Here is a 9,055-nt window from a genome sequence, read left to right as displayed (position 1 = left end):
TATTATCATACTAGTATGGCACTTTTCCTGCACATAGGCATTTAATCGAATACATGAGGAGCATGCTTTGGTTATACAATCATCAACACGTCTAATAATCACGGATATATCAATCAATGTATAAATTTAAGGGTTTATCATGATTATTATGCAAATCACCACATCCTAAGGTCAATCAATGGAATATATAATTTCAAACATGAATCAAAACCCCACAACATCATGAACATGTATTTCAATTCAATTTAAATCATGAACATTCATAAATACACAAATCTTGGATTTTGAAAATAGATTCTTGAGCTTCATGAGTGAAAGGGACCCATGAATCAACATATGACATACCTGGGTTGTGAGTTTCTTGAAGTTCTTGGACTTGAAGAACTTGGAATCTCTTAGTTTCTTGAAGAATGATTTGGATCTTGTTCTTGGGGATTATCTTTGAGAGAAAACCCTAATTTGATGTTGTAGATAGATAATGAACTTATGAGCCTTAATCTAATATAATTAGAGGTTAAAACGGGTGGAAAAAGACCCAAATACCCTTTCAAAAATGACTTTAAAATAACTAAATAAACTATGCGATGGTCCGTCTCTTGGTCAACAGTCTGTCGGTCCTAACCGTCGCACCTGGGCAGAATAGGGGTTCACTGTCTCTGCTGCGACGGCTTGGGCGACTGTCCGTCGCTTGCTCGACGGTCCGTCGGTCTGAGTCCTCACCCTAAGGTAGAAATGGTCTCACTGCCTCTGCTGTGACGGCTTGGGCGATGGCCCGTCACTAGCTCGACGGTCCGTCGGCTCTCACCGTCGCACCTGGGTAGTTTTGACTACTTTCTGTAAAACGGTCATAACTTTCTACCCTGATATCGGATTTGAATGAAATTGGTATCATTGGAAAGCTAATTAAATTTTCCACATGACAAAAAGTGAAAATCTTATAAAAATTCCACGTATATTAAAGTGGATTCATCTATCAAAGTAATTTTCTAATATACTTAGGACGATTTCAAGCTAGGTAGAAGTACGGGGTATTACATGACGGGTGAGAGGTTTTGGAAGGTTGAGGATTCTCATGCAATGTTACCTCCTAATAATGTGAAACAATTTGGTAGACCTAAATCAAAGAGGAATAGAGAACCTAATGAAGCAAGAAAAAGGAAGGGTGAATGGTCACAGTCTAAAAAGGGCACTCAAATGACATATAGTAATTATGACGAACCAAATCACAATGCAAAAGGTTGTGAAAAGGTGAGCTACAAAATACTTATTTACAACATATTTTTAATTCTTATGTGATTAACAACATAATTATTGACAATATTTTTGTAGGAAAAGTCAGCTGAAAATGCATCAAGAAAAGAATAAAGGCCAATGATGGAAAGTAATTCACAGTAAAAAATAGTAGGAGAGGAAGATGATCTTGAACAAATACAAGTTGCAACACAAAATTTTGAACCATATGGTCCCGATGTTGGAAATGAAGAAGATCCTCCCTAAGACTAATGGTATATCCTGAATCTGAATCTTGGGTTGAAAAGCTGATGACAAGAGGTGTTCCAACTGGTACAAGAAAAATTAGTTTTACTGGAGATCACACTGGTGTTTCAGTGCCAACTAATCTACCTTATTCTCCAGTCAAGACAACCTGGAAGGGAAAAAAGGCAGTCTCTTCTGGACAACTGCAAATGGAAGCAAAAAAATATAGGACCAAAATGGGAGTTAAAGGCAAAGGAGTACTTACACCTGATAGTGTTTGTCTGTGATGTAGTTTAATTTCTATGTTTATTTTTAACTTAATTTTTTGATGGTTAATCGTAGTTGGTTGACAAACAATATAGTTAGAAATAACTTTTTTTGTTGAATAGTATTGATGATACTATCTTTTGGTTAGTTGAATGAATGAATGGATGATATTAATGTTGTTTTGTTGTTGTTTTATCCTAATTTTATGTTGTTGTTTTTTACTATTTTTGCCCAGTTTTTTGGTTTTTTGTATCCAGATTTTTTTTGCCTTGTTTTGGATGGGTATATGAAAGTTTTCAATTATGGGGGATTTAATATTACGCTATCTATGAGGTTTTCAAATTCATTCTACGAGGGTGATTGAGGCCTCGAATAGGATGTTGTATGAGAAATTATTCAATTGCCAATCTTCTTCTCCCTCTTTTTCTGTATCCCCTTCTTTGTTTGTTGATCTAGATGTTCTGCATATGGAGAAAATGTAGGGAATGGTGATCACTTCTGGATGACTTGGGGAATGCAATGGAAAAGTTATCATGTCTGGTACAAAATGTCATAATAGGTTAGGATTTGGTGGCAAGCAAGGGACGATATATTTCAAATCCTTTGATTCATCTTTACTTTCAAAAATTCTTATCTAGGATCCTTTGTAAGTAGTATTGTCTTCTTAGAATATTGAGAGAACTGTAATCACATTTAGGGGAAAGTATTATCAAGTTTTATTCAATGATCTAATGCCAAGCATAAACAACCATGCATGTGTTAGCTAATTAGCCTTTCATCTTTTCTTGCAAATTCTAGTCATATAGTGGCTTTATCTAGTTTTATACTTCCCTTTGCTACTGATATTGTAGATTCTACCTTTAATATTAGTGTCTATTTAGACCATTTTTGAAGGAGAGCCTTGGAACAATGGTAAAATATGAGCATCTATCTTGACCATTTTTTGGATTAATTTCATATTTATTAGACAGAGATTAGTTTTTGGAGTACATGAAGTGGGCTAAACGTATTATAGAAAAGCTTACCGAGGTGTTGATCGAGATGCTAAACGTGAAGTAAACTAATGAATCGATGAAGTCTATTATTAAGGATGTATTTATTGTTAACCTCATTCGCTACCCCGTGTGCCCGAGTCCTAAGCTCATTGTTGGTGTTGGCTGTCATGCTGATGTTTCGTCAATCACTATGCTACTACAAGATGATGTTGTTGGCCTTTATGTTCGATAACCCAAAGGCGAAGGCTGAATTCATGTGCTACCAATCAAAAGGGCGCTCGTGATCAATATCAGAGATGTCCTTCAGATCATGAGCAACGATAGGTACAAAAGCGACGAGCATCATGCGATTGTAAGTGCCAGTAGGAACAGAGTCTCAGTGCCAATATTTGTGAATCCAGTACCTGATACAATTTTTGGTCCTTTGAAACAAGTGCTGAAAATGGAGAGAAACCATTGCATAAACAAGTTGTTTACTCAGATTATTTCAATTATTTCTTCACTAAAGGTCACGAGGGCAAGCAAACAATTGAATTTGCTAAAGTACGACAAGTTTGTTGATTCTACACTCGTTTCCTCTATGTATATAGAAAGTGGAGTCATATTACATAGTAGATGGCTTAGGGTTGTACACTACTCAAACTATTTTCTTTTTCCATATCATTTGGGGCTTTGGACTAATTCGGATTTGCACTTCAAAAATAAGACATTTTTTTGAAATGAACTTCAAAGTAAAGTACGACAAACAAATTAAATCGGAGAGAGTAATAATCATCGAAGCCTATTAAAGGAAATAAACAGTGGTCACTTTTTCATATCAAATGGAGTGTATCAAGTTTTGATTATCGACTACTGCACAAATTCTACAATAGATTCACCCAAACAACAAAACTCAAAAACGTAAAAAAAATCGTCAGCTAAAACAAGAATGCCAAACAAAATTGACTTTGCTCTGTTACGTTGCCATGGAGTTAATCAAACGAGCATATCATTGGCAGGCCACAACAAAAAAAAGTCGTATAGAGATCAGTGTCGCGTTGATCTCCCTGTAGTTGATCTCACTGTAAGCTACCGATAAAAGTAATTACTATTTCTCTTTCTTTGCCAAGGATTCTCCTTTAGAGATCAGTATCGTAGAAGATATGGTGAAATGGGTTAGGGTATTATAGAAGTTAAAAGAGGATTTTGGGTCAGATCTTGAGTCGGGTCAGGATATAAAAGAGCTGAGTGGATTTTCTTATGTGATGTGGCAATTATTTACTTACGTGGCTATTAAAAATTTAAAAAATAAAAAAAAGGACCTGCAAATGTCCAGCTTGTCACTTAACGTCTATAGGGGCATATTTGCTCCTAATCTTTAACAGTGAGGGCATATTTGGACCAAACTTATAACTGAGGACATATTTGGACCTTTTCGTAACGTTCAGGGGCATATTTGACCCTTTTTCCTTATCAAAAAAATAAAGCTAATATCTGGTCGTTTGAGGTGGTATGATAATGCAGCCAGTCTTATCAATCGCTATATGTGTTAGTTAAGATGGGAAACTTCTTTGGTATGCTACCATGTTTAAGTCGCTAGACGACATAAATCACTCTTCTTTAGAAGATCTCACGGCTTTTGTCCAGTTTGGGCTTGACACGCCGTCCTAAGATGCCACCATCATTATCGACTCCGTTGATAGACTCATTAGTTTTGCAGCTCCACTTTCTCAAAGTTTTTTCAATTCTTTGTCTATCCAAATTGTGAAGGATACAATTATATGTTACAGTATTAATATATGAGCAAAATAAAGGAACTGCTATAACTATACAAAAGGTTGAAACTATAACTGTTGGGGTACTCAGCAGTGAGAACCCCTCCAAAAATTGGAAGCAACAGAAAATCACAAACATTCATGCATTCATCCAGTTGAAGCAGAGTTCAGTTGAGTCTTTGGTTATAGTAAGAATTTTTGTTTATGTGATTCTTGAAATTGTATAGAGTCTATCTATTTAGTTATCGCATATATCGTGTGTTGATTCTTGAGTCAGTGTTGGTAAGATTTAGCAGATTTGACTTTTTGGTGAGTTAGTAGTTTAAATAGTTATAGTTAATTGTTTGTGTCTAGAGTAGAAGTTAAAGGTTTTGATTGTAGAGTTGTTATCTTGAACCTTCTTTGACTTCAGTGGATTTAAGTTGTGGTTGTTACTCCTTGAGAAAGAAGGTTTTCCACATAAGTTGATTGTGCAATTTTTCATAACTCAAATTAGTTTCTGTGAAGGACCTTGTTCCCTGAGAAATCAGTTGATTTCTTTATTACGTTGAGTGAAACAAAGAAAAATCATTGTTTCACTTGTCTTCGAGAAAAGAATTTGAGTGGCTGAGAGTAATCTTCCACCAATTTTCCAATAGATTCATCATCTAAAGAAGTCTTTTTCTTCTAAAATCTTGGGTTTAAGCAATAATATGTCATTTTTAGCTGGCATTGTGGCTCATTTTAAAGATTAAAAATATCAATTTTTATAAAAAACTTACTATATATATCTTTTGAATGACATGATTATCGTTATATATAAGTTTAGCTCTTAAATTAAGTTATATATAATGAGCCTGCCAAATTCGTGCTGCACTTTCATGTAATAATACAAGTGGATATAGCAGATTACTTATCATTTATTCCAAATTATTATTAAAAATACTTATCATATTTATTTTTCACCAACATTGCATAAAACTTAAAATTTTCAATATTATAAATTTAATTTCACTTTTTATCGTAGGTTATCTGTAGATATCTTTTCAATAACTTGATAGTGTTATCTACAAAAATGCCTTTTCGGTGACTTCACTATGTAATCTAATTTTACGCAATCAGGGCATAAAACTTATATCCTTTTATTTTTTTATTATAGGATTATATAGAGTCAAAAATGCTAGCTGAGAAAGAGATGTTGAACTTTGGGAAGGAAGGTTTGGAGGTGCTGACATTATGCTGTGGCCTTGTGGGTGGACACACTTATTTACATTATACCCCAACAACTCTTGCTATGTTCTTGTCAATTTTGACTCGAGGAGAATTTTTACTATACACTCAAGTTGAAGATGACAGAGATGAGGATGTTGAGATGGATATGTGAACTCACTAGGAGAGATGGAGTTAGAAATAAGACTATGTGAAAGAGGGTGCGAGTGACTTTGGTGCAAAAGAAGCTGCAGGTAGTTAGGTTGAGACGGTTCGGACATGTGCTGAGAAGGGGCACAGATGCCTAGTACAGAGGTGTGAGAGACTGGCTACATATGGTTTCGGGCGGGATATAGGTAGGCCAAAGAAATATTAGAGAGAGGTGATTAGGCAGGATATTGAGCAGTTACAGCTTACGGGAATATGATCCTTGATGGGAAGGTGTGGAGAGCGCGAATTGGGGTAGATTGTTAGTGGTTAGGAGTGTGTCCTGACTAGTAGGAAGGAGTACATTGTTTGTGGTTGTGCCTGTAGTCATAATGGTATGCGTGTGTCTACTAGTTCCTTGTTCGTGATGTTTTGCTAATGTTTGTGATTTTGGATAGGTAGTTTATAGAAGTACTCTGTGGGATGTTTGATTTCTTTTATTATTTAGTTGTGTGCTATTCCTTTTTGCTATTTGCTTTTATGATTTTGGTTTGTTATACTGTTAGTTGTCCTGTGTCGGGGGTCTATCGAAAATAACCTCTCTACTTCTTCTGAAGTAGTGGTATGAACTGCGTACTAACCTCCCCAGACCTATTTTATAGGAATATACGGAATATATTGCTGTTGCTATCGTTTTTACTCAAATTTTTGGAGGAGCTTCTTTGGAAAAGTTCCAATTGTACATATTGAAGATGTTTGTGAAGCTCATATGCTCGTCATGGATGATAATGTTGATTCTCTCAATAGTCATTTATTGTGTGCTAGCTCATTTGTTTCTACTACAGAGATTGGCACTTGCTATCGACAGAATTTCCAGAGTTTAATGTCAACCAAGAGTAAGATATTCTATCAACCTTACATTGTGTTCTTTAATCAAAAAATTTTGATAGCATTAGTAACCAATTAAAAGGAGTTAGATTTTTCATATAGCAACTTAATTAATTGTTATTCTGTTCGTCCATTTTTACTTGTTCATTTTTTTATTTTAGAATGTTTAATAATATTTGTCAGTTTATAAAATCAATAAATAATTTACCTATTTCTACCCATTTTATCCTTAGTATTAAATATGATTCATTTTTAATGCATTTTTCTAAATATTAAACTTATTATATTCAAAGTATAATATGGTAAAATTACCCTATCATTTACTGCTTTTAATTTCGTCTTTCTGCCATATCTAGAAGTTAAAGTCGAAATATATAAATGCAGAAACATAAGTTAAAATCATTAACAGAGGAAGAATGGTACGAAGTAGAAGAATATAAGGTTAAATAAAGTACAATATCTCATCTACATGTGAAAAGTCTAAGATAATCTTAAGAAAAAACTTTTTCAGTGATTTCATCTTAAACGACATTATATGTGATTGGTTATCAGTGTCATCAGCTATGAGCGGTCTTATTAATTTTAACATGGATGAAACTTTTGATTCTTGACAAAGTAATATACATATTAAATATTTTAATATTTATGAGAGAAGACAAGCTCACATAAATAAATACAACGAAATTTAATGTATGTCCCTGAGCTTTATTAATTACCATTGCATAACACAATAGTATTGAAAATTGTATCCTTTAATAAAGGGATAATTTTTCATCTTGTGATGTAAGTAGTGGTATTCGTGGAATGAACACATGTATATTTTAAAAATCACCGCTAGATATTGTAAGGCTGATAACGTGTGATTTGAAATCATTACATATTAAGTGTGTATCATTTCATAAACCTTCGCAATAATTTAGATTTTGTAGTAATATAATTGGACAATTTCTTTTAATGTTAATTTATAAGAAGGTAAACCAGCAGGATTCAAAGTATGCAGTAAGTTTTCATACTCACTTTGATCCTTTGAATCCACGGTCTCATCAATAGCTAGATATGTTTTTTCTGTATTTGAAAATCGAGCAATTAACATGTATTTATTTTGTCAATAAAATTATTTTTTGTGTTAGAATAGCACGTGAAGTGATAAAAGAAATACTTGCATGGAAGATATGCAAATTGGGATAAGTAACTTTAAATAAAAGACGTAATGAATCTTTTTCATTGACGAATGAAATGATCAAAGAACGAAAAATTTTAATTTTATTTTTATTATTTTTTTTCTTCTGTTCCATTAACAATTCTCATTAGGTATTCACAAAAAGCATGATCGATTTTTGTACATATATTTTCTAATAATTATATTTTTTTCAAGTTTGTTCTAAATTTGAGAGCATAGTAAACTTTCACGAATAAAATCTTCTCTTTTTTTACTAAGGACAACGAAGAAAGTTTGTTTAAAATCACCACTAAAAATAACAATCTTTCCATCAAATAGTATTTTTATTCTCACTAAATTTTTCAAAAGTAAACCAAAAGCTCTGACTACTTTCTTTTTTGTCATTGAAATTCATTCCAAACTATAAATTTTGCATCATGAATTAAAGACGCTAGAAAACTTTGTTTACTAATGTTACAAATGAACTTTTCATCAATATTAATCAAAACTTTAAAATGGGAATGAGCAGTTCGATCACTAGGAAGAAGTGAAGTTGCGATACCTGAACTTGCAGTTTTCAAAGCTATAAATTCTCTATATCTCACAGTTGCTAATAAAGCTTGATATAAAAATATTTTATCGATTTCTTCAGGACCATCAAAAAAGAATGCACCGAATTTATTTTTTAAAAAAATTATGTAGGATTATATTGTAAGCTCTTTTTCGTGCAATTTTTCACTAACAATAATATTTCTTTCAAAGTAAACATCTTTAACTTCTTGTACTAGTGCAGATACTTTAATTATTTCTGAAATTAGTTCAAATTCATTAGTATCAACACCAACTGAATGAAGGATATGGTTAATATGATTTAACACCATATAACAGACTTTTTTTGTATTTATTTTTGAAGTTTTTGGAAAATCCTCTGACAAGGATGTTTTGATTTTTTTTCATAATTATTTTTGACTACTTAGATTATAATAAATTAACAACACACCAAATAAATGTCTGAGATTTGACGGCATTTAATAACTTACTACCTCAGACATACATTGTATTTAATTATTATCTCAAAGTAGCAATCTTTTTTTTTTCAGCTAACTCTCAATGTTTTACATGATATGTCATTTATGGTTAGCAAATCTTGATATGATTTTGGGCCTCTTACATTCATTCAA

The 9,055-nt window shown here is 32.9% G+C and overlaps 2 pseudogenes; both read left to right on the top strand.

Annotated features, from left to right (window-relative positions):
• Positions 1 to 1,502: 1,502 nt before the first annotated feature.
• On the top strand, positions 1,503 to 3,299 carry LOC107844464 (annotated as a pseudogene).
• A 367-nt stretch (positions 3,300 to 3,666) lies between these two features.
• On the top strand, positions 3,667 to 6,727 carry LOC124885227 (annotated as a pseudogene).
• Positions 6,728 to 9,055: the final 2,328 nt, after the last annotated feature.

Source organism: Capsicum annuum, unplaced genomic scaffold (genome assembly GCF_002878395.1).
Source record: "Capsicum annuum cultivar UCD-10X-F1 unplaced genomic scaffold, UCD10Xv1.1 ctg3821, whole genome shotgun sequence".
Lineage (NCBI taxonomy): Eukaryota > Viridiplantae > Streptophyta > Magnoliopsida > Solanales > Solanaceae > Capsicum > Capsicum annuum.
The sequence above is the reverse complement of the archived record's forward strand: the minus strand, read 5'-3'. Positions and strand labels throughout refer to the sequence as shown.